The sequence below is a fragment of the Castor canadensis genome, chromosome 4 (genome assembly GCF_047511655.1).
Source record: "Castor canadensis chromosome 4, mCasCan1.hap1v2, whole genome shotgun sequence".
Lineage (NCBI taxonomy): Eukaryota > Metazoa > Chordata > Mammalia > Rodentia > Castoridae > Castor > Castor canadensis.
Window position 1 is genome coordinate 74,909,597 of NC_133389.1, and position 25,978 is coordinate 74,935,574.

Genomic DNA, 25,978 nt, shown 5'->3' on the forward strand with positions numbered 1-25,978 from the left:
TCAAATGTAAGGAAGTATAGGCCCCAAAATGACCACGTGGAGAGGAGTGATCTGGCCAAGAGATTCTTTATTGCCAGGTGGGAGAAGGAGAGAGCCAAGGGAGAGAGAGATTGGCAGGAAGGGCAAGGGCTTTTTACCCCTCAGCGGGACTCAGCATGATCTGATTGGTTAGGATCTTATGGTTCATGCTGATTGGAGGTTGGGGCAGAAGGAGGATTCAAGTTAGACTTGAGGCAGGACTGTGACCCTGGGAGGCAGGACCGTGACCCTGGAAAACAGGAGCTTAAGGGTGCAATAAGAACTGAAACCTATCGGCGCCATTATTGCCAACAACATAGGTAAAAAGTTGTGTACACATATCACAGGAAGATCTTCCCACCACAGAAAAAGGTGGATCCCACTTCTAAAATTGGACTAATCCCAAGAGAGGTTGTTTTAAAATAACCCAATAGGAATTAGGTGACATCTGGTCAAAGAATGTAAACCCCATAGCACTCAGCCAATGAGGAGGCTGGGGAGGGACCTGTGCATTAGTAATAAAAGCAATTGTAACTGTTCTGGGTGTGCCTGGCTTTCTAGACACCCCATCTTGCAAGACTGTCTTTAAAGTCTTGCTTCTGCTGTACTTCTCATGTCTCTGAGTCCATTCTTTGAGTTTGGACAGGTGAGCGTATTTCTCACACCTGTAACACCACTATTGTTCCAGTGGAGATCACGTGGAGCCTGGACTTATCTTCTAATGACAGAAATGAGGCATCCTGTCCTCCACCGGGATATTACCAGATGTGGCCACTGCCCAGCACTGATGAGACCAACTCCATGGTTTCAGCAGAGGTAAATGGGGAGCGGTAACAAGGCATCACTACTCCTCCAAGAGAGGCTGGCCCAGCAAAGGCCTGGTGAACACCAAAGCACCACTCTGCCCATCAATAATGGGGAACCCTTGCCTCTAGATATTCAGTGAAACTGTCAGTAAACCTGGATGTCACCTGAAATAGTCATGAGGGCACCACTCCTCCATTCCCTGCTGGGGCAGGGTCTTTAGAGGCCAGACAAACAAAAGGTTCAAAAAACATCCAGAGTCTCGCATTGTCATATCAAAAGCATACAGATATCCCTTGGAAATTGCCTGTCATAACAAGAACCATCAGTGTCTCAACCTGGATAAAAGGATGCAAACAACAGACACAAACCCTGGGATGAGGGAGGTGTCTGGTTATCTGAAAAAGATTTTAAGGTAGTCATCATGAAATGCTTCCAAGGATAATTACATACATATATGAAGCAAACAAAAAAAGAAAGTCTCAGCAGAGAAATAAAAGTTATAAAAAAAATTCTTTTTAAAGAGCTCAGAGAACAAGCTCTGCAACATAATTGAGGAACAGAGGGAGGAATGTGGAAATTTGAGGACAACACAATAGAAATTGCCCAATCAGAAGAACGGGGACAAAACAGTGAAAACTAAACACGTAAGCAGAACCTCAGAGACTAGAGCTAGCTTCATGTCCTTGGAGTCCTGAAAGAAGGAGGAAAGCTATTCAAAGAAATAATGGCTGAAATTTCCCCAAATTTGGTAAAAGACAGGATTGAAGCATTTGAGAACTCCACACAGAATAAACCCACAGAAAAACCCAAATAATCTGCTCCAAATTGCATAGCCAAATTTCTGACAGTGAAGATACTTGCTCGCAAGTAACCAACTATGCCTCCCCTGAAAGGAAAGCCATTCACTCGACAGTGGACCCTCAGCAAAACTGCAGAGGAAGACGAAGAGGCATCACAGTTTTCATATGCTGAAAGAAAAAGAAGAAAAAAACCCAGAATTCTATACCCGAAAAATGATCTTTAAGAAAGAGGAAATCAGGCATTTTCAGCTGAAGGAAAGACTTTCTCACCAATAGTCCAGCTTTAAAGGAATAGCCAAACAGTGTTCCCCAGACAGCATGGAAGTGCTACAAGAGGACTCTGGAACATTCCAAAGGAAGAAAGAACAGGGAAAAAATCAAAACATGAACATATTGATACGTGTTCCTTCTCCTTTTATATGGTCTAAACTCTGTTTGATAATTAAAGCAAAAATTATAACAGCATCTTAGATGGTTCTAAATGTGCATAGAGGTATAATTAGACCATTATACCATAAACTTGGAAAGGCAAAAGTATCTGAGGCAGAAATTCTCTACACTTTACTCATACTGGTATAATTTCAACAATTATAGGCTATGATAGGTTATAAATGTATAATAATATACCACTAAAGAGAAACCAACCCAGTGCTGACAGCTCTCACCTGTAATCCTAGCTATTTGGGAGGCTGACATCAGGAGGATCACAGTTCAAGGCCAGCCTGAGCAAATATTTCACAAGATCCTGTCCCAAAATAACTACAGCAAAATGGACTGGAGGTGTGGCTCAAGTAGTAGAGTGTCTGTTTTGCAAGTGTAAAGCTCTGAGTTCAAATAATGCTTCTACCAAAAAGGAAAAAAAGAGAGGAAAAGAAACCATGAAAAACTCTATCCAAAGACACATACTAAAATTGCTGTAGATGAATGAATCAAACTCAAATTCTAAAAACTGTCCAAGTAGCCCACAAGGAGAAATATAAGAAATTTTTTAAAACTAAAAATTATGAAAACAAAACAAAAATTTAACTGTCACACTTAACATATCAATAATTACATAAATGTACATATTATAAACTCAACAATTAAAAGACAAATGTTGAGAGAAGTAATAAAAACTGGACTGTGTGGTATCTACAAGCAATTTACTTCAATTGTAATGAGATAAGGGGATTGTGTTTAAAGGCCAGAAAAAGATATACCATACAAACATCAATCAGAAGAAAGCATGAGTAACTTCTGTACTAATCAGATTAATATATTATTGCTGACATTAATATGCTAATCAAAGCAAGAAACCTTCAGAGCAAAGAAAACTACCAGACACAGAGAATGAAGAGTCAATCCGCCACAAAGCTCCAGGAATCCTGAGTGTGTCCTCATCAAATGGCAGAGCTGCAAAAGGTGTGAAGAGAAAAAGTCTCTTTTCCTAAGACCCCCTTATCATGAAACAAAACCAACAAGTTTCAAAGGTGGAATTCTGCACTATGTTCTCTGACTACAGTGGAATCAAAATAATGACAGTAAAAACCAGTAAAGGGCTGGCGGAGCCGGGTGGTGAGTGCTCGCATAGCACTTTGGGTGTGACCTCCACCATGGCCACCCAGAAAAAACAGCAAAGAGGAGAGGAGAAATGAATGAAATTGACCCTATGAAAGAGCACCAAACTTGCAAACCTCAGTAAGAAAAGAGACACAAGTCACCCAACCAAGAATGAAACAGGAGATATTGTAGACTGTAAAGACCAGGCAGACATCAAAAGATAAAAAGGCTACTCCAAGCAATGCAATACACATTTGACAATTTAGATGAAAAAGGGCCAATTCTTCAAAATATATAAACTTCCATAACACACGTGAACTGAAATAGATAACTTGAGAGGCCCATAATTATCAAGGAAGTTGAAGTCATAATTTAAAACTTCTCCTAAAATATCTTCAGGCCCAGATGTGTTCACTAAAGAAGTTACAAAGCATTTAAAGAACACCAGCCAGTGGCTCACGCCTGTCATCTTAGCTACTCAGGAGGCAGAGATCAGGAGGATCACAATTTGAAGCCAGCCCAGGAAAATAGTTTGTGAGACCCTATCTTGAAAAATCATGCACAAAAATAGGGCTGATGGAATGGCTCAAGTGAAGACCCCTGAGTTCAAGCCCTAGTACAGCAAAAAAAACAAAAACAAAAAAACCCTACCAGTTCTATATGGTATTGTCCAAACAAGAAGAGAAAATACTTCTCAATTATTTTATGAAGAATTTTGACACTAAAACCACAAAAAAAGAAAGCTACAGGCTGATATCCTTCATAAATATATACAGAAAAGATGCTTGACAAAATATTAGCAAACAGACTTCAGTAATATAAAAAATATAGCATGATACAAGTAGGATATGTTTGGAGATGCAAGTTGGTTCAACATTAAAATCAATGAAAAGAATCCATCATATTAACAGATTAAAAAGAAAAAATCACATTATCATATTAACACAGAAAAGCCATTTGACAAAATTCAAATTTAACAAGACATGCATAAGTATTGTGTGCTAAAAAATACAAAATGCTGACAAAGATATTTTTAGAAAGCTGGGCATGGTGGTACATGCCTTTAATCCTAGAACTCAGGAAACTGAGGCAGGAGGACCAAGGGTTCCAGGCCAGCCTGGAATATATAACAATACCCTGTCAAAAATAAAAAGAAAGAAAGGAAAGAAAGGAAGGAAGGACCAGAGGGAGGGAGGAAAGAAGAAAAAGAGAAAGGAGGGAGGAAGGGAGGTCTGAATGTCATTTTCACGTGTGGAATGCCCCAATTCTCCCAAGATTTATTTGCAAGTACAATGCAATTCCCATCAAAACTTTAGCAAGGAGCAGGCTTAGTAGTACATACATGTAATCCCACCTGTAATCCTAGCACTCAGGAGGCTGAGCCAGGAGGATTGTGAATTTCATTTATATAGAGGAGTTTATATGAAAATGGAAAGAAAGAAAGATAAAGTGGGGGGAATCACTTTTTTTCTGGTTTCTAAACTTACTCCATGGCCTGTAAGGAAGGCCTGTGGTCTGGGTGTAGGGACGGACGCATTGAGCAGGACTGAGGACCCCCGTGAATGCACCTAGCTGAGTTTTTACAAAGGTGCAAAACCAAGACAACCAAGGAAATCTTTCACTGGACAATTAGACATGAAAAAGAAAAAAAAAAAACTCAAGCTAAACTCAAGTCTTACAAAACGCTAACTCACATTGGAATGTGGACTTTTACATGTAAAATATAAAAATATAGAACTTTAAAACAAGAAGAAAATCTTTGAGGTCCAAGCTAGACAAAAAGTTCTTAGACTTGACTCCAAAAAGCATGACCTACAAAAGAAGAAGATGATAAAGTAGACTCCCTTAAAACTTAAAGGTTTTGGGAATGTGTCTGTTGAGTCCATGAAAAAACAAGCTGTGTTGGGATAGAAAAAAATTCGCAGCCTGCATCTCTGACAAGGGCTAGTAGCTAGAAAATATAAAGAATTCTCATAACTCAATATAATAATTAAAAAATCAGCTTAGACAATGGTCAAGGACCCACAGAGGCTTTTGCTAAAGCGGACATCAAGATGGCAAATGGATTCACAAAAGCTACTGACCCTGCCCAGCCATGGGGGATGCAAATTAAAACCACAATGAGACTGTGATATATTATATCAGAATGCCCCAAAGTAAAAGTAATGGCAGCAGAAAATGCTAGTGGGAACAGAGACCGCAGGCATTCTTGGAGGAGCATAGATTGGAACAGCAGCTTGAGAAACAGTTTGATAATTTCTTCGTGAACAAAACACAGCTACCATGCAAACCAGCCACTGCAAATGTGGGCATTTAGCGCAGAGAAATGAAAACTTATGCTCACAGAGAAATGTGTCCACAAATATTTTACCAGCTTTATTTGTAATAGCCCCAAACTGGAAACAATCAGATGTTCTTCAGTGAGTGAATGATTAAATAAATTGGCATATCCATACAGTGGAATACTACCCAGCAGTGAAAAGGAACAGAGTATTAATACATGCAACAACTTGGATAAATCTCTAAAGATTTGTGTTAAGTGAAGACACCCAATCCCAAAATATCTCATCTGTTGATTCCAGTTATATTATCAAAATGACAAAATTATGGAAATGGGGAACAGATGAGTGGTTATCAGGTTAAGACAGGAGTAGAGGGTCTTGAAAGGGAAGTACTTCTGCCTTGGCCTGGTACCTCCGTTTTCTGCACTGTCCTCTTCCCATCACCATGAGCCTGAGACAGTTACGGATACTTTCCACAGAGCCGGGACTTGTCCCTGGTCAAAGGTGCACCCATAGAGGTAGAATGAAGAGGGGTAAGATTTGATCACAAAAATGTTTCAATAGGTTATTCTCATTGAAAGGATAAGTCACACTGGCTGTTGTCAAATTACCACCAATGTCCTCTGGCATGTGGATTGGTTCAGTAGTCCACGTCCACCAGAAAAGTTCTAAAGTCAGGTTCTCAAGAAAGCTCGGGTCCCTACAAGGGACTCTGAGAGATGAGACTGCAGCCTTGGAAATGGAGATGGGGACCAAGTCTTTTTTGACAGAACGGCAGCCTTTTCATGCAGATATATCCAGCAAAAGGAGATTAAGAATGAGAAAAGTGCTTCAATTTTGTAAAATGCAGTCCCCACCTGTTGAACGTCTGCGGCTGCCCTTGAAGCAGACAGTGTTTTCAGAAGACCTTGGCCCTTGAGTTCCAGCATGGAAAAATCCAAACAGAATGTGGATGTAAATGGGGTTTATTAAAAGTTAGGGAAAGGAAATACAAAGGGAGCATGGTGTGGTGCAGGTGGAGTCCGCTGGCAGAGTTGGTGTGCCTTTGTTTTTCAGGTGCTTTTAAAATCTACACTAACCCATAGCAGGGCAGACCCAGGAGATTCCCACCCAGTGATGAACGAGTGGGACGGTCCCCAGCCAGGTGCAGGTGGTCTGGGCCATCCCTGGACAACTTACATGAGCCCCAAACTTTTCCAACTTCTAGCCTGCCTCAGGCTGACTATTCCAGGTAGCACACAGCATGACTTCTGCACACAGGGCTGGAAGGGTCACCGTCACAGTCATCCAACAGTGGAGCCAGGGCACTGCAAGGCCTGGGGCTCAGTTCTCACCCTCTCAGCCAATGGTTAACAAAGTCCAGTTCCTTGTTGTCCAATGTCACTCAACTAAAGCAGGCACCTGTGACTCTTCCTGTATGTCTGACCTCTCTGGTGCACCATGCCTGGCAGCCCAACTCCCATGCCATGGTCCTGCTGCACGGCTCAGACTTTGCGACACCCCCCACCATGGGAGAGGCCGGGAGGAAGCAACATGGGCTTGGAGCTCGCAGAGCTGGCCTCTGAGGTGAGAAGTGAGTTGACACCCAGCAGGACAAGAAGAACCACAGGAAGTTGTCTACCTGCCAGAGGACAGGTGCCGAGCCAATCCCAGACTACAGGTGCTCCAGGAAAACTTCCCAGAGCCTGCCATGATGGCTGCTGGCACTTGGCAGTCTGGCTCTTTTGGGCACTGTCACTCAGCAGCCGTGACACTGGGCTTCTCTGTCTCAGTTTTCTCATCTGTAAAATGCGGACAATTATGCCTAGCTTTGTGGATTATGGTAAGCTTCAACATGACAGTGACCATGTCACAAGAGAGAGGGGCAAGAGACCCACCTTCCTGCTGCACCTATGCTCAACTTCCTCAAGAGTCCTGATATTGCCATCTTAGCTGCATTCTTTAGTGGCCTTCTGAACAGAGCATTTTAGTTCTCAGATCTGGTATTCATCGAGAAGGGAGAAATGAGCCACATTTCCTAGGGGGACTCACCATTCTCACAGGCCCTGTGGAAATCGGAGGTCCCAGGCTGAGCCGCCCAGCCACCCAGGGCAGGAGGCGGGCCCCAGCAGCCCAAGCTGTGGGTCCCCTGGTCTGGCTTTGTCCACTTGTCCCAGCTTTCCAGCGAGCATCAACTGTCAGTGCAGCACATGGGCTGGGGTCGAGACCTGGATTTTCAGTTATTCTGCTATTCACTAGTTGTGTGATTGCTGCTTCTCAATTTCTGTGAGCCTCAGTTTCCTCGTGCTTAAATGAGAAGAGCACTCATGTCATCCTAGGTGCTGAGAGGGGAAATGGTGTCATTTCTGAGTAAGGGGCCCAGTGTGAGCCTTGTTCTGAAGGAAGTCATGTTTCTTGGTCCCTAACCACCCCCACCTCTCTGTCATCTCCTCCAACTAGATGGGACCTTAAGCCCATCCAGTTGGTCCCAGGACTTCGGGTCTAGACCTTTTCAAGTCTGACCATGGCTCTCCTCTGCTCAAAATCCCTCAGTGGCTCCCCAGCACCAAGAGGCTAGAGCCCAGGTAGGTGCCCTCTGCTAATCCATCATACCCTCTGGGAGCTAAAGCCTGCCACCCTGCCCACCACCCAGCCTGTCCCACACTGCCCTTGGTGATAACCTCCAACAGCTCTCTCCCCACCTCTGGGGCACCCTGCATTCTCCAGAGGTCATCCCTCAAAACTATAGAAAGTGGAGAGATTTCCCATGCTCATGGATTCGTAGAATCAACATAGTAAAATGTGTATACTCCCAAAAGTAATCTACATATTTAATGCAATTCCCATCAAAATCCCAATGACATTCATCAAAGAGATTGAAAAATCTATCTTTAAATTTATATGGAAACACAAGAGGCCACGAATAGCCAAGGCAATACTCAGTCAAAAGAACAATGCTGGAGGTGTCACGAAACCTGACTTCAAACTATATTACAAAGCAATAGCAATGAAAATAGCATGGTACTGGCACAAAAACAGACATGAAGACCAGTGGAACAGAATAGAAGACCCAGATATGAAGCCACACAACTATGACCAACTTGTCTTTGACAAAGGTGCTAAAAATATACCATGGAGAAAAGACAGCCTCTTCAACAAAAACTGCTGGGAAAACTGGTTAGCAGTCAGCAAAAAACTGAAACTAGATCCCTGTTTATCACCCTATACCAATATTAACTCAAAATGGATCAAGGATCTCAATATCAGACCCCAAACTCTAAAGTTGGTACAGGAAAGACTAGGAAATACTTTAGAACTAATAGGTATAGGCAAGAACTTTCTCAATGGAACCCCCGCAGCCCAGCAACTAAGAGATAGGATAGATAAATGGGACCTCATAAAACTAAAAAGCTTCTGCTCAACAAAAGAAATGGTCTCTAACATGAAGAGATCACCCACAGAGTGGGAGAAAATATTTGCCAGCTACACATCAGACAAACAACTGATAACCAGAATATATAGGGCACTCAAAAAACTAAATTCTCCCAAAATTAATGAACCAATAAAGAAATGGGCAAGTGAGCTAAACAGAAATTTCTCAAAAGAAGAAATTCAAATGGCCAAAAAACACATGAAAAAATGCTCACCATCTCTAGCAATAAAGGAAATGCAAATTAAAGCCACACTAAGATTCCACCTCACCCCTGTTAGAATAGCCATCATTAGCAACACCACCAACAACAGGTGTTGGCGAGGATGCGGGGAAAAAGGAACCCTCTTACACTGTTGGTGGGAATGTAAACTAGTACAACCACTCTGGAAAAAATTTTGGAGGCTACTTAAAAAGCTAAACATTGATCTACCATATGATCCAGCAATACCACTCTTGGGGATATACCCAAAAGACTGTGACACAGGTTACTTCAGAGGCACCTGCACACCCATGTTTATTGCAGCGCTATTCACAATAGCCAAGTTATGGAAACAGCCAAGATGCCCCACCATTGATGAATGGATTAAGAAAATGTGGTATTTATACACAATGGAATTTTATGCAGCCATGAAGAAGAATGAAATTTTATCATTCACTGGTAAATGGATGGAACTGGAGAACATCATTCTGAGTGAGGTTAGTCTGGCCCAAAAGACCAAAAATCGTATGTTCTCCCTCATATGCGGACATTAGATCAAGGGCAAACACAACAAGGGAATTGGACTTTGATCACATGATAAAGTGAGAGCACACATGGGAGGGGTGAGGATAGGTAAGACACCTAAAAAATTAGCTAGCATTTGTTGCCCTTAACGCAGAGAAACTAAATCAGATACCTTAAAAGCAACTGAGGCCAATAGGAGAAGGGAACCAGGAACTAGAGAAAAGGTTAGATCAAAAAGAATTAAGCTAGAAGGTAACACACATGCACAGGAAATTAAGGTGAGTCAACTCCCTGTATAGCTATCCTTATCTCAACTAGCAAAAACCCTTGGTCCTTCCTATTATTGCTTATACTCTCTCTACAACAAAATTAGAGATAAGGGCAAAATAGTTTCTGCTGGGTATCGAGGGGGTGGAGGGGGGGTGGGTTGTAAGGGAGGGGGTGGGGGCAGGGGGGAGAAATGATCCAAACATTGTATGCACATATGAATAAAATAAAATAAATAAATAAATACAAATCAGAGATCCTCCCTTCCAACCCACCCAGGCCCAGGCACTCAAATCCCAGGCCCAGGCACTGTCTGACCCCCTTCTCACTCTGAGCACCTCAGCAGCCATGGAAACACCTGCCTTCCCTTCCCCAGTACCTTCTCCTGGCTCCATCATACTGGGGTCAGCAATATGAGAGCGAGTCTTATCTCTCATCTATCTGTGTCCATAACCTGGGCCACAGCAGGGCCAGCCAGGTGCTTAATGCTGTTTGTGGAAAGGAAGAAGAAAAGAGGGAGGGAGAGGAGAGGAGGTGGAGTGGAGGGAAGGAGGAGGAAAGGGGCTGGGGTGGAGAGTGGGGGCAGAGCGAAGAGGACAGAGAGAAGCTGGAGAGAGAAAGTTAGGTAATGACAAAGTAGGTAGCTAATCAGATGTAAAAATGAGACCAAAGAGAGCAGTTTGACGCCTCGGTAGACTCAGACTCGACTTTTCGAGCTTACTCTTGTGTGGACCGATCACACACAACCTTAGAAGCAAGTTCATGCTCCAGCCAAGATGCCAAGAAATGAAATGGCTCCCATCCATCCTGAGCCTCTTTTTGTCATCCAAATTATAGCATGAAAGACAGCAGCATAATGAGGGCCTGTGGTTCTTTGGGGACTCAGGGGAGGGGCCACCAGGGAACAAAGGGCCCCAGCCTTCCAGGGAGGAGGAACCCTCATTTTCCTGTGCAGCCCCAGCCTGCTTTGAAAGCAAGAAAGAAACACAACTCTAGTGCCATGGCAACGACCCCTGGCCACCCTGGGACTGTGAAGTTGTGTCCAGGCCACACAGGAACAGGAGCCCTTTAGAAGGAATGACAAATTACACCTTTGGGTCTGGGCCTTCCAGTGATGGAAGAGACAGCCTCCTTCCTCGCCCACCATCTGCTCTGTCACAGGATGTAATTTGCCTGTCCTGAACTCCAATTTGAAAGCAGCCTGTAACTATAAACCAAGAAAGCTGTTCACAAAGGTTGGGGTAAACAGGCAGGAGGAGATGGTGCTTCTTGGCTCACTTTGAATGCTGAACTTGTGACTGGGAGGGGCAGCAGGTGCAGGCACATCTGAGTCTTTCCCCAGGAGCAAGACTGGGACCCACTTGGGGACCAGGTCCTGGGTAGACAGTGGGCACTGACCTTAGTGCAGGGGTTCTGGAACTACTGCTGTAATAGGAACCTGGTGACATTCATATTACGTCCTGACTCATTGCCACAACCCTGAAAGTGAGTTGTGAGATGGCCATGGTTCTACCAAAATCCATCATCCTTCCTCTTTAATAATGGCACTGCAGAGCAGACACTGGTGCTCACGCCTGTAATCCTAGCTACTCAGGAGGCAGAGATCAGGAGGATTGTGGTTCAAAGTCAGCCCCAGCAAATAGTTCTCAAGATCTAGCTCAAAAAAAACCATCACAAAAAAAAAGGGCTGGCAGAGAGGTTCAAGTAGTAAGAGTGCCTGCCTTGCAAGTGTGAGGCCCTGAGTTCAAACCCCAGTGCTGGCTGTCAAAAAAAAATAATAATCATAATAGCACTGCACCTTGGCACCTGGCTGGACAGCTACATCACATACCCCAGCCTCCTCTCTGTCAGGCTCAAGGGGAGCAGAAGTTGTTAACCAAAACCTATAAAATTGAGCTTGCTTCTTGCTAATCTTATTCCTTTCATTACAAACTTGAGCATGGAAAAACTTAGGACCCAGACTTGACCAGAAGCCCAGGGAATTTCTTCTGAGAGGAGAAACAAAATGGAAGGAACCTGACTGGAGGTTAAGTATAGGGTGACAGGCCACCTGCTGAAGGAACTCAGACAGTCATGTAGAAACCCATGAACTCCACCTCATTTGAGCCTTTGCCTTGTGGGGTCTGGGTGCTACAGCAGCAGGGTTTACAGCTGGAATGTAACAAAGTTCAACTTAGACACAGGTCTAACTTCAAAACCCATGACTTACATTGATCCTATCAATCCGCATCCAGCCAGATGGACAGAAATTACGTATTTCGAACAGTAGGAGCAGATGTAGAGCAGTCACAAATGTTCTCGAAGTCTAGAAAACTAGAAAGGAGAAGTTGAGGCTGCTCAGACTGCCATCTATGGGATGTCACTTAGACAGTCACTGCAGCCTCATGGCTTAGCCTTTTGGCCTCCAGTGTTGGTGTCTTAGTCTGCTCTGCTGCTGAGCAGACTAGTACTCCAGACTCAGTGACTTAGACAACAGACATTTATTTCTACTGCCTTATAGTTCCAGAAGCTGGAATTTCAAGATCAAGATGTCAGTGGGCTTGGTTTCTGGTGAGGCCTCTCTCCCAGAGCACTCTTGCTATGTCCTCACCTGGCCTTTTCCCTGGCCTCTCTTCCTTGCCATGAAAATCACCTGTCAGATTGAAGTAGGACCCCATTGTATGACCTCTTGACCTTAATTAACCTTGTTAGAGGCTCTGTTTCCAAATAGTTATATTGCAAGTCAGGGCCTCAACATAAGAATTTAAGCTGGACATACTTCAGTCCATAATGGTTGGTAAGGCTTGACATCCTGACTTTGCTATTCACTCACTGTGTGTCCTTGGGCAAACCTCTGCCTGTCTCTGAGCCTTACCTGGCCCAGGAAGGTGGACAGAATTAAAGATGACAGCCTGTGTAAAGTACCAGGCACTTTGTGAAAAGGAAGATTTAGAGACTAGCGACATCTTCCTGTAAAAGTCCTAATTTGTCCCCAGTCTCTCCCCTTCTTTTTCCTAAGGCCATCTCTATCCAGTACCTTTTTGTATTTCCCCAAAGTGGAGCAAGCAGCTATATGCATGAGGCAGGGCCTCAGGTACACAGGTGGTGGACAGCAACTGTCTGGCTCAGGGTTACTTCCTCATGTGGCAGCCTCACTTCTCCTGACTCTGTGCCCTATGCCCTTACACTCACCAGGATTCAAATCCAATGGTGGCTCAACTTAAACCTTTGTTAATAAAGCAGTTCTTTGATAAACCCCATAAATCAGACAGAAAGAGAAAAACTTTCTCTCACCCCAGAATGTTGTGGACACATAGACTGGGTATAAAAATCACCACTTCACATATTGCCACACTTCTGTGGGTTGGGTGTGGTTTGAGTGTGTGTCCCCAGAGTTCACCGGCTGGAGGCTTGGTCCCCAGTGCAGCCATGTTGGGAAGTGGTGGAACCTTTAAGAGGTGAGGCCTATCAGGAGGTGATTTGGAGCACCAAATCACCCTTCCAAGAGCAGCTAACTCTTGAAAAGAAGGTCGTTGTAAAGCAAGGCCACCCCACACACCTGCCACTGCTGTACATGGCCAATTCATTCCTGCTTCTCCATCATGTTGGTGACACAACCAAGAAGACCCTCCCAAGAGGCCAAACAGGGGTGGTCACTCAATCTTGGACTTCTAGGCTCCAAAACTATGATGTAAATAAACTGCTTTTCTTTACAAAGTACCCAGCTTTAAGTACTTTTGTTATATCAACCCAAGGTGGACTTAGACACACATTATTCAGAGCTATGACACAGGGCAACGTGTGGACTCTTTACAAGTTTCCTGTCACCACAAGGCATCTGGAACCTGGGGCATAGGGAACTCTCTGTACTGGCAGTTCTACATTTATTTATTCCCCAGGAAGGTGAAAAATCACAGTGGAGATTGGACATGGCTGGGTCTTTCCCCTAGAAGGCAGACAGTCTAGGCAGGCTGTCCATCCTTCAGTACTGAACACTAGTCTGGGTGTCCAGCAGCTGAGGCCTGGTCCTGGTTCTGAGATATGGACCCTGTGACTTCAGGAAAGCCCTTCTCCTGGCACAACCTCATTTCTGGTTTCAGAAGGAAGCTATGGTCCCTGGCCAGCACTGAAGGTGACCTGGCACTCAGGCAGGAGCCTGCCCTCTGCAGTCTTTGCTGGGGCCCACGCACGGACACACATTCCATACCACATATAGAAGGGCTGTCAACACCCCTTTTCTTTCCTAGAGGAAAAGGAAGTCCAGAGAGCCTTAGGGATTTGCCTGAGGTCCTTCTCTAGGACACATAGAGTTGTGTTCCAGTGGTCATCTGAATAGCAAGCAGGGGCTGAGGTATTAGAAAGAGGAAAAGGGAACATCCTGCCCTGAGAACCCACGGTCCTAATTCCAAATCCCAGAGGCACATTCCAGGGGCCAGGTCGACTCGTGAATTGTTTATCATCCTTTATGCCACAATTAAATGTGGATTTTGGCAATTGTATTCTTTACTGAACTGTTCATAGAGCTTCAAGATGGGGCGCTGTAAGCCAGCTCCTTCCTGCAGCAGCATTGCCACCTTCCTTGGCTCTGCCTGTTGGGGACAAGAACTTCACTTCTTGTCAAATCACCATCATTCATCGGTCCTTACCTAACCATCTGGAAATGTGTGTCTTAGCTGTGGGTTTTAAAGGTGTTGCTATTCCGTCACCTGAAACCAAAATTCTAACTAAACAAACAATAAAACTGTCTTGCTTAGTTCCTTCTCCCCGTTGTCACAAATTACCATAAACTTTGCTGTCTAAAACAACCCAAATTTGTTGTCCATAATTCTGGAAGTGTGAAGTCTGAAATGAATCTGACTGGGCTCAAATCAAGGTGCCACAGGGCCACTGCCTTTCTTTTCTGAGGCTCTGGCAGGGCGGGAGTGTACATTTCTTTGCCCTTGCCAACTTTCAGATGCTGCCCAAATCCTCAAAGCGAGCAATGTTGGTTTACCCCATTAGCCTCCCCACTACCACCACCTGTGAGCACCCATGTGGTTCCATTGAGGTTGACTAAGTTAGTAAACTTATTTCCACCTACAACCTTAACTGCACCTGTCACATAGCTCTACCATCATAAATTCTGGAGATTAGGATGTCATACATCCTTGTGGTCATTGTTTAGCTCACTGAGGTTATTTGTTTCAGCCATCTTATAAGCCCCCACCTCTTCTCGGTAGCTCTCAGCCTCCCCTACCCAAGCTCTCTTTCCACTGCTACCATCTTTCTTAACCAGGATGATCAGAGAAAACACAGAATCATTGTCCACTCAGGTGCCTTCCCTGAGCTCCCAAGGGTCAAGTGACATCCGTTTGCGCCTAGGAGGATGAGATTGTCATCTTCTCCTGCAGATAGGGTCTGGGACTCAGAGAGGTGAAACGGCTGGCCCACACTCACTCTCTTGGAGCTCAGCTGCAGCTGTGTCTGATTGTACTGTGACGGTGGAACCCGGGGTCTGTCCTGTTGCCCTTTAGTCTGTTCGCTGCTGGAAAGAGCACAGAATCTGGAAGCTGAAGTCCTGGGTTTTATTCCCAGTGAAGTCATTTGTAACCATGTCACTGGAACTTCACACTTCTCTGTTAGGAATAGGGTTATGGTAACTCCAAGGCTGCATGAGGCTCGGATGACCAGCACGGCAAGCAGGGGACGTGCATGACACCCCAGGAGGATGACAAGACCCCTGGATGTGGGTGGGTCATATCCTGCTGCATTTGCACAAAGTCTTTGGCAGCACCATCTTGTGCCTGTCCTGTCCTAGGCTAGCTGTCCTTGAAATCTCTTGAGCTGTCACAGAGAGATGTAGAAGAATGCTTGGTTGCTGCAGAGCCTGGAATCCTATCTTACCAAGTCCCCAGCACTTTCTGTCCTTCAATATCTTACTTCCATCCACCAGATCTGAGTGGTGTCCTGCACTGTGAAGACACCAGGAACCTGGGGCAGGAGGAGGCCAGTCCTTCTTCCAAGAAGAGAGATAGCTGTGTAGACAGCCTGTTCCTTCCAGGAAGAACACTCAAGAGTTTGCCTGTGTTTACTGCTTGTTTTAACTGTGAGGAGACCTGGATGATGTAGGAGAGAGGGAAGACTGGGCAGAGGCAGCGGGACCTAGGGACAAGCATGAGGAGCAGCAGAGGGCACAGCCTCGAGGCCACAGAGGAGGGTGGGTGTGGTGCAGGATGCTCTGCAGTTCTCTCAGATGATAGCCATCTACTCAGAGAAGTGGGAAGCATGGGTGTCATTGGAGCAGAGGGGAAGAACACAGTCAGCCGGAAGCCAGGCATCCCCAGCAGGAAGTGAGGCAGGAAGAGACACAGTTCCCATGAAGTTGTTGGGGTGGTTGTGGGCTTTCCCCAGCCATGTCCTCACACAGTGCCAAGCTCTGACTATGGGGAAGCCCGAAGATGTGAGAGGGGTAAGAGTGTTGGGGACCAAGCAAAGGAGGGAGGCCAAAGGTGACAGAGGGTATAGGCCATGGGTTCAGATGACCAGCTAAGGCCGCCACCACACTCTGGCTCCCAAGATGGGTGGCAAGTCCAGGACTGCTTCACAACTATGATTCAGAACCCATATGGACATAACATGCACCCTTTTTTGGGTACAAAATCTTACAGAATATCAGTGTTTCCAGAATGAAGGCTGGGCTTCAGTGGAGCAGGGAGCAGAGGCTTGACACTCACAGGAGTTCCCCTATGGTTAGGCAAGCACCCTGCACTGGATGGCTGGGGCAGGCAGGGCGGTGTCCCATAGCCTCACTGGGGCAGGCCTCACCGAGGATTTTGCTTCTGTCCCTGACAGAAGCCACTAGAGGCCATGGATAATTCTAAGCATGGGATGGTGTGCTCAAACTTGCATAGTCAAAGGATGGCCCCTGTCACTGGTAGGCAGCAACTGTGGGTGGGCAGATATGAACAAGAAAGAGGGGACCCATCAGAGGGTGTGGCAGGTCCAGGCCAGTCTTCTGTGAATCAGGGGGGCAGGATGGAGGCAACTGTGAGCTTTGCCTGCCCTGCTGGCGACCGCTGGAGGCAGGACAGGTCCTGTGCACATCCAAGGGCTTGGTGCCTGTTTGGCACTCAGTGAGGGCACTTGCCTAGGACATGCTAGAAAACACTGTCTCATCCAGCTCCACAAGCCTTACTCTCCTGGGTAACCCTATAAAAAATTATTAAAAAAAAAAAAAAAAAAAAACATGAGTCTTAGAAGAAAAGAGAGTTGTTTCTGCCTGTAGCTGTTCTAAAGAGGCCCCAGGGAGGTGAGATGAATTGGGGAACTCATGGAAGGTCTGAATCAGTTCCAACTGTGGCCACCGAGTTGAGAAGGAGGAAAGCAGAGGGGATGGAAGGAGCCCTCAGCGGGAGCTGGCAGAGTGTGGCAGAGAGGAGGGCAGAAGCCGTCAGCGAGCAGAAGGCCTATCATTAGGATAATTATCATTATTACTTATTGAATATTCAGGAAGTGCCAGCCACGTGCTAACTCTTGTCACATCCAAAAGTCTTCCTATCTCCTTGGGCAGGATGAAAAGCAGGCTATGGAGCCAGGGTAAGAAAGACTAGAGGCCTAGCCAGGCAGAACACTGCCTCCTACCACCAGGGAACCCTTCTCTCCCCAGGGATCCAGAGCTACAGCAGGAGGTTGGTCACGGGGGGAGGGGAGGTTCCTTCTCAGCTTTGGCCATGCAAACCTGACCCATTTTGTAATTCTTGTGGACTCTGCAACTGGCAGGATCCAGCAAGCAGGGAAGTTTCCCTCAGTGACCAGTGGTCACCTCACCAATCCTGGCCAGATACTGCTAGGGGCCACAACTTGCAGACAGTGATGAAAGAATGCCATCCCTGCATACAAGGACCACACAACTCCTGGAAAAACTTTGTCTGCCCTTGGAAGAGTTCATGATCAACACACAACCCAACCCAGGAGTTTCCAAGGTGACAGGTCCTTGCTGAGGGACAAGTCCCAAAGGGGAACTGGTGCTGGCCCCAGCATCTCAACTGTCTGTGAGGACTAATTACACCCACCAAAGCCTCCTGGGTAACACAGGTCAGTCCCCCATCCCAGAAAGAACAGAAGACTTGATTCCTGTGATGCAGATGACGCCTGCAAATCTGTCTCTGTTGTGACATGAGCTCGTCCCCAGAATGCAGCCTCACAAGACAGGCTGGGGTGCAGTGTACACATTCATCCTGGCCTCTACTAAGCTGCATGAGGTGAAGAAGTATGTTGAACTTGGAAGCATATATTCTGTTGCCCAAAATTCTACCCAGACATTTGTCCCAGTCTTGTGGGCACCATTGTACAGAAAGGCTATGAAGATGAAGGTGTTGGCTGGTGGTCTACATTCAGTACAATCAGTGTGGGGTAGGAAGAGGGGGTCTCAAGGGTGGTGACTGCCAGAGGAAGGGCTCCCTTCTCCTGTGTCTCCACACAACCAGGACAACACATACTCAGGGATCTGTCCCAAGTTTGCCAGGCAGCAAACAATCCCCACCATGGGAAATCATTGTGTTTCATGACCTAATCAGACCCCAGAACGCAGCATTGGAAGTGCAAAGGTGTTCAGTGAAAAAGCAGAAGGTGAGCAGGTTCCCAGAAAAAAGGGAACAGCTCAGACACCCAGGAGCAGAAGGAGGCACGCCCCATGCTGCCGTCACATCCCACACTGCGCTCCGTTTGCTTTCCTGGTCGTGAAGCCCATTTTCCCAACACACAGATCTTCCACCACCCACACAGCAGTCACACAGACCATATGTTCAGAATGTCAGAGCCGAGAGGAACCGGAGGCCAATCCTCTCAGATAGGTTCGCAGGGGCACTAAGATAGGGGTGCAGTGCTCAGCCTTCCTTGCATGGAAAAAGTCACACTATGTGTGCTCTTCCTACACCTCCATTCCATCAGAATGGAGGGCCAGAACAAAGGGACCCAGAAGTAAGGGAATTAGAACACCATCTCTTCCCCTGCCCTTCTTCTCTTTCCCTTTTTGGGAGATGTCACTGGGCCAGGCTCCTTGGGCCACACCTGTAAATGGGTCGCACAGAGAACTCCAGTGCCAAGGTACACAGCTCACTATGCACTCCTACTGCTTGCATGGCTGAGATGCAAGCACATGCCACAGGCACATACACACATTCTTGAGCAGGTGTGTGCATGCATATGCACACATGGGCTCTTCTCCAGAGCACTGGTCAAACCAGAAGGTAAGAATGGAGCCACCATGTGGTGTTCATATTTCACATTTACTTGATTCACTGATTGAGTGCAGCTCTGGGGATTAAGCTTGGGGCCTAGCCTTGCTAGGCATGTGAGCCATGCCCCCAGTCCTTTTTGCTTTTTCAGTTTATTTTTCAGATCGTCTCCCACTAACCAATGTCTCCTGAGTAGCTGGGACCACAGCCATCATGTGCCACCACACCCAGCACGCTGGCAATTTACTTTAAATCACTTGAGAAGTGACAACTGGGTATGCCCACACCCTTGAAGAACTGAGCTCGTGTTCATCTGAGGGGCCTCCATCAGGGGCCTTGGTCTCGGGAAGGGTTACTGTGGGCTCCTCAGACTCCCCTCACCCTGCTGCGAGGACCTGGGTGGGCACAGTGGGAGGTGGAAATGGGTTTGACTGGTGAGAAGAAAGAATTTAAGGTATGGGCCTGGCTGCAAGCAAGATGCTGTCACATAGGCTTCGGCCTTTGCACACAGAAGACTCTAAAGGTCACCAGGTGGGGGAGGAAATGCAGCGTGTCCACCGGGCACAAGGGAGTGACCAGGCAACAGGGAACAGGGGAGGTGTTAGAAATGGACTTTGGGGCTGGACTCGAAGTCATACCCAAGGGTGCGACTGCTCTGGGAGGAAGGTAGCCCCTGCCCCACCACCAGTGCCTTCTACACCGAGGTGGTTTTGCCATGGCTCTTGACTGGAATTGTCTCTTGGGCTAAGTGAAAAGCGCCCTCTTCCCAGGAAAGTCAGCCTGCAGGGCTGAGCCTGGAGATGCCCTGCTGAGCCAGCAGAGGAGACAGCCACAGGAAGGACATGATGGCTAGGCAGCATTCCGATCACAAACTAACATGACACCAGCAAGACAGGGGTTGCACACTTCCTCCAGCACTTTTAGTTGTGCTACACCGAGAGACCCAAAGTGAATCCAGTTGTGTTGAAAGAGCTATGGATTTCCTGGACAGTAGGAGGGACTCAGAGCTGACTCAGGGTGGGACAGGAGAGAGACTGCTGTGAGCAGACAATGGACCATGTGTTTTCCAAGGGTGACTACGACAGTATCCCAGCCCCCTGTTCCCCCCACCGCCCCGTGTTCCCTGGCCCCTCATCTATTGAGATGACCCTCAATCCTGTGAGAAGTGGGCGGGGCTCCACCCATTTGGCTGGACACGGCTGTGAGACCCCTGCATACAACCATGAGAAACACCACTGGTGCGAAACCCTAGTCTCCAGCTTCTCCTGGGGCCTCCAGACGATACCAGCCCACTCCCTTGCTGCAGCAAGGTGCAAGACCAAAGGGGTTTGAATGTCGGAACCTGTAGGAGATGGGGCCTAGTGGAAGGAAGTTATGTCATCGGGGACAGCCCTGTCCTATATTTTTCTGCTTCCCAGCCACCATGAAGTGAGCAGCTTTGCTCCACTACACACTTTCCATCATGATTTTCTGCCTACCACAGTCTCAGAGCGACAGACCAAGGGACCATGGACTAAAACCTCTGAAACAGAGTCAAAATAAACCTTCCTTCTTTATAAGTCTATTGTCTCAGGTATTTTTTTTTACAGTAACTGGAAGCTGATATATACCTCATCCTGTCACTCACTCCCTTTTCCTTCCTTTCATGAAACTAAGTCATGGAACAGGCCCAAACCTGAGTATGTACGATGGCCTTCCTATGTTCATTCTGTGCTCAGAACCTGGATTTAAGTCATCAGGCTCTAGTGCTAGTAAGTGACAATTCCAGTGCAGAGCTGTTTGCCAATGACAAGACCAAGCTCCCTCAAGGGAAGGAGACTGCCTGGGATATACTGGTTGTTCTCCTGCACAGAGAAACCAGAGGATGAAACTCAGAGCTATGCTGGGCTCCAGCTCTTCATCACCAAAGTTCAGGGGACAAAAAGCAGGACTTGTCTGTAATGCACTGATCCAGTCAGAGGACACCTGTCTCTTCCATCTGGGCCCATAATGAACACTTGTGAAAAGAACATCATCACTTTAAAGAGTTAGCCAGAGGGCTGAGAACATGGTTTAAGTATAGTATGCATGAAGCCCTGGTTGCAACAATTCCCAGCACAAGAAAGAGCAAGAGAGAGAGAGAGAGAGAGACCCTCAGCATTCCACCCACATTCATGAATGTAACAGAGTGAAGGGACAGGGACTCTGGTGGGATGTAACTGCGTCCTTGGGGTCTTGGGGCCAGGCCTGGGGGAAGGGAGGGGAGCATTTCCCTAACCAGAAGACAAGCCTCCCCTCCCCCAGCACTCATCGTGAAGGAGCTGGGCCCAGGCAGGAGCTGAACACTTTGAAGATGTGTCCATGAGAAGGACTACCTGCTCTCCAGAAGGTGGGCTTGCTTCCACTCCAGGGTGCAGGGATCACTTGTAGGGGGATGGTTGAGCCACTTGTGCTGGGGAGGTCCAATCTTAGCTGGAGGAGGAGGACGAGGTGAGAGTCCTGACCTAGCCAGAGAAAAGGCCGATGTCAGCCACAGCCAGAACCCTTGCAAGGAAAACATTGCCTGCCTGGATGAAATGGATGCCATGGCCAAGGATGGGACTACAAATTAAGTCAAGCCATAAGCCAGCCCTTGAAAGAAAAGGCCTCTGTCACCTCTTCACTGAAATATTCAGGTGAGGGAGACATAGACAGTGTGCTCTGATCTTCTCTACAAAGCCAGTTATGTCTGTCCTGTGATTTTTCCCTGCTTAGTGAATCTCACCCGGATTAATTAGCACATTTGCTGTAAGCCAAGCAGTTCTTAGAAAGGAACAAAGACATCACCTGGTTATGGTGGGGGGAAGGAGGGGTACAGGTACCAATCCCACCCTTTGGGCCACAGGGGTGATACAAGTTGACAGTCCCTGCTGGCTCACTCAGAGGACAGGGAAAGGGACATCAGGACAGACCAGGGCAGGGACGGAAGAGGAAGGACTCTGATTTCTAATCCCCATTCAGAGGCAGAGAGAGAAAATTCAAAGAGGAAAAAGAAACGAATAACAGATTTTCCATCTGGGCGTGCAGCACAGTCATGCAATGATTGATGATGCAATCAGCTGCAGGAGCTGCTCAGGTTTCTGTGCGAATGAAGAGAAATTTTGAAAAATGCAGCCAAAACCTCAGCCCCAAATGTCTGTGTAATGTGAGGAGATTGTGCTCAGAGCAGAAGGAAAAGCAACCACTGGGGAGAATGGGAGATGACCCACAGGATGGGCCAAGGGACCACAGACTGAAGTCGCATCTAGGCTCAGATGGAACTGAGTAGCTTACTGAGTAGCTGAGTCCCTGGGCAGGATGAGGCTTCAGACTTCCTTGCAGGTAAATATGGAGAACACCAAGCACCTGTAGAAAATCACACCACATTCCACGAAATCTCCATCACCTTCATCACTACTGGGGCTACAGCTTGTCCTGTAACATGTAATGAAGAAACTCATATACTCTTGAAAGCAAAATGTTCCTTTTAAGCAGTCTGGTGACTGTATTTCAATGTAATTGACTTGTTTTATGATCCTCTGGATTTTATTGATGCATCCAAACCATTATTTTGAGGAGGGCTCATCAAATTGCCAACAAGGTGCATGGTTCAAAAAATAGTTAGGAATCCTGGCCAACTCTTTCTGCACTGCCTTACTTTGTCGCCATGCCAGGGTTAAAGCACAGTGTTAGCAAGCCGAGCCTATGCATCCCACCTGGTAGGGGAGCTGAGGCTAACGTCCTGCCCAGTCCCCTGTGCCCTACAGCAGCTTCCCCAGGATGCCCTCATCTCCCAGCAGGGCACAAAGACCAGGTCAGGACAAAGTCGGAAGGGTGTAAGTTGAGCTGGTGGCTTCCCTGATCTGAAGGTCTCCCTAGTGATTCAGGCTATAGGGCAAGGCAAGACCAAGTCTTATTCACAATACAATTCTGGTGCCTCACACTATGATAGGAAACATATGACACCTGTGTTGGAAAAATGGAGGCAGAGGGGGAGAGAGAATGAGTGACATGTGCGTGAGACAGGGAAGGACCAGGGGAGAGAGGGAGGGAGAGGAAGAGAGAATAAGAGAGTGAGAAAGTTAAGGGAGAGGGAAGGAGGGGCGGAGAGAGTGAGAGTAGTGACAGAGTTAGACTAAGAGAGAGTAAGATCGAGAGACCTAGAGAGACAGAGAGTGAGGGGGGTCAGCCTCAGCATTTGCCCCAGCCTGCCCTTGAGAGATGCTGAACCCCATCCCCTGCTCTGAGGTCCCCCAGCTAACAACTGGTAAGCCCACAGGGACTGAGAGAGCAGACATTGAAATCTCGTGTCAGGTCCAACTTCTGCATTCTGACCCATTGCAACAAAGCTTTTAAGACCTGGTGTATGTTTGGTGGTATCTGGTGAGAGGCACAGGACCACACAGAACTCAGCTCTGCTCTCCATTTTTTTCCACCTCCCCAGTAGACTGCGGGCTCCAGGGTTGCTAGGACCATGTGTATGTGTTTGTTTTGTGTCCCCAACAGCTAGCAGGGGTCTGGCATACACTAGGAGCTTGGACAATATGCTGGATGAATTAATCTGCTCTGCCCATGTGTATGGTAGCTGGTTATATTCTCACTGCCAGCACCATCTCTCCCATCCCATCCTTCTCTCCCAGTGTGACCTGGCAGCCCTTTATGGAGCAAGTCTATGTCCCTTCACCATGAATCTGGAAATGCCTGTAACTACAGGGAAGTGACACTGTGTGACCACCAAATGACAATCTTACTTCCACCTGGTTCTCTTGGAATCCAGCTAGTCACCTGGACAGGCCATATGCTGAGGTTACCACCAGCCACTCCAGCCTATAGGCTGTGTCAACCACCAAACAAGGAGAGACCACCCAGATGATCAAAGTCCTGGCCTCCCAGTTTCCCGGTTAGATGCAGGCCTCATGCAGCACAGGCAGGCTGTCCCCTCTGCATCCTGTCAGAGCTCCCGAAACAACAAATCCACAGCATCACATGCCACTCATTGGGTAGGTAGCTCACACAGGCTTCCAGTTGTGGCATACATGTCACCATCAGAAGGGCCACGGGCTCAATGGGAAGGACTACAGCTAAGAAGTGGGCAGTGCACAGCAGGGATGTGCCTATGATCTGCCTGACCAAGTGTCTGGAGAGGGTGGATGAGAACAGTAACCTGAGGATGAGCGGGCTGGCAGAGCAGCAGGGGCCAGAGCAGGCCTCACAGTAACTTAGTCCATTCAGGCTGCTGTAACAAAGCACCATGAACAACAGATATGCATTTCTCATGGTTCTGGAGGCTGGGAGTCCAAGGTCGAGGCACCAGCAGATTCAGAGTCTGGTGAGGCCCCTTCCTTATTCTAGATGGTACCTTTCTACTGTGCCCTGGTGAGAAAACGAAGGAGTTCTCTGAGTTCTCTGTTATAAGAGCACCAATCCCATCCAGGAGGGTTACACTCTCATGACCTAATCACCTCCCAAAGTCCCCACCTCCTTACATTAATAACTGGGATGGGGTTGGAAGTGTGAATGGGGAGGAGGGAACACAAACAGTCTTCTGTACTCCCTGCTGTGCTCTCCAGGACAGGCAGGACAGAGACCTGGGCCCAGAGATCCTGTGTGGCCTCTGCCTACACAACCAGGGTAGGAGGAAGGCTCCACTCTCAAACCCAGGCAGACATGGCCTTGTGGTCCCTGACCTGCAAGGAGTTGCTCAGAATGTGGGCAGATCTTGGAGAGACCACCAGGGAATGGAAGAGAAGTCCACAGCCTTAAGCTGCCCCAGGCAGACTGTGCTTCTCTGAAAGATGCCCCACTCCACAGCAACTGAGTTCCCTGTCTCCAGCACACAGGGGGCAGGGCTGAGGGCTCTGAGACAGACCCCCCCCAACCAGGCACTCTGAGAGGTCACCTTGGGGCAGACAGGCCCAGACCACCTCCTGGCTGTGCTGCCCAGGGGCTCTCTCTGAGCTCACTCACTGGGCAGGAGTGGTGACACCTCCCTGCTTAGGTCAGAGAAGAGGGTCTGTGCAGTCACTGGCAGGGTCTGCTTCCTTCCTTCCTGAGAACCAGAAGCTGAGAAGGAAGGAGAGGCCTGGGAGGGAGGAATCCGCCCAGCCTCCCAGGACAGGCCACCCACTGTGAGGAAGTGCACTCAGCCAGCCAAGGGGCCCTGAGAACAGGAGGCAGAGGCCACCTCTCCCCCTCCAAAGATAGCATTGAGTGGGGGCTCCAGTCAGCCACCCATTTCTGCTCCCTCTTCCTCTATCCTTGACCCCTTCTGCCTGGGGACCTGCTCCACACTCCCTTCACACCTACCCTCACAGCCCAGAGTCCAGGCACAATGTGTCAAGGTAGGGTGCTCACCTAGTGGCAGCCAGATACCAGGCTAGGCTGACAGGCTAGGGGTCATCCACAGCAAGGCTGGGAGGAGTCTGGAATTCGGTTTTATCGGATTTGAAGCACAGATAGAATAAGGATGTGTGCCCTAGGGAAAATCATAATCGCAGGGTGCATGAGTACGTGCATGTATGTGCACATACATGTGTATTGTGTGTACATGTGTGTGCATGTATGTATGTGTGTACTTGAGTTGGCTATGCCACTGCTTTGTGCACTGGGACATGTGGCTGATCCCAGAGTCAGGGTCCACTGGGAGACGTTGAGGGAGAAGCCTGGCCAAGCCTGACAGATGCACTGCTCTCAGGAGCTAGGCCCAGGAGTGGACTCCAGGGAGGTCCACCATGAGGGAAAATGAGTCCTTGGATAGCAAAAGTGGATCTGAGGTCCAAAAGAAACAGGAGGGTCTCAGCACAGGCTAAGGGCAGAAGTAAGGGGGCCAGACACCAATTCCCCGAGAGCCCTGGGCCTGGCAAAGGAGGATACCTTGCCTAGCTGCTGGTCAAGTGCACAGCCACCCTCTATGGACCTGAAACATCTGGAGGGGTGGG

At 47.6% G+C, this 25,978-nt stretch overlaps 1 long non-coding RNA gene across 4 annotated transcripts in view; it reads right to left on the bottom strand.

Moving 5' to 3' along the window:
• Positions 1 to 10,071: 10,071 nt before the first annotated feature.
• The window catches only part of LOC141422546 (uncharacterized), a 41,088-nt gene continuing 25,181 nt past the window's right edge, over positions 10,072 to 25,978 (bottom strand). For 3 of the 4 annotated variants that reach the window (XR_012447165.1, XR_012447167.1, XR_012447164.1), the window contains 2 exons: positions 22,335 to 22,475; positions 20,198 to 21,526 (listed from right to left, as the gene is read on the bottom strand). This is a non-coding gene — a long non-coding RNA (uncharacterized lncRNA). Of the gene's footprint in view, positions 17,017 to 20,197; positions 21,527 to 22,334; positions 22,476 to 25,978 lie in introns of those variants that run through there. The other variant, XR_012447166.1, reaches the window with a different exon arrangement.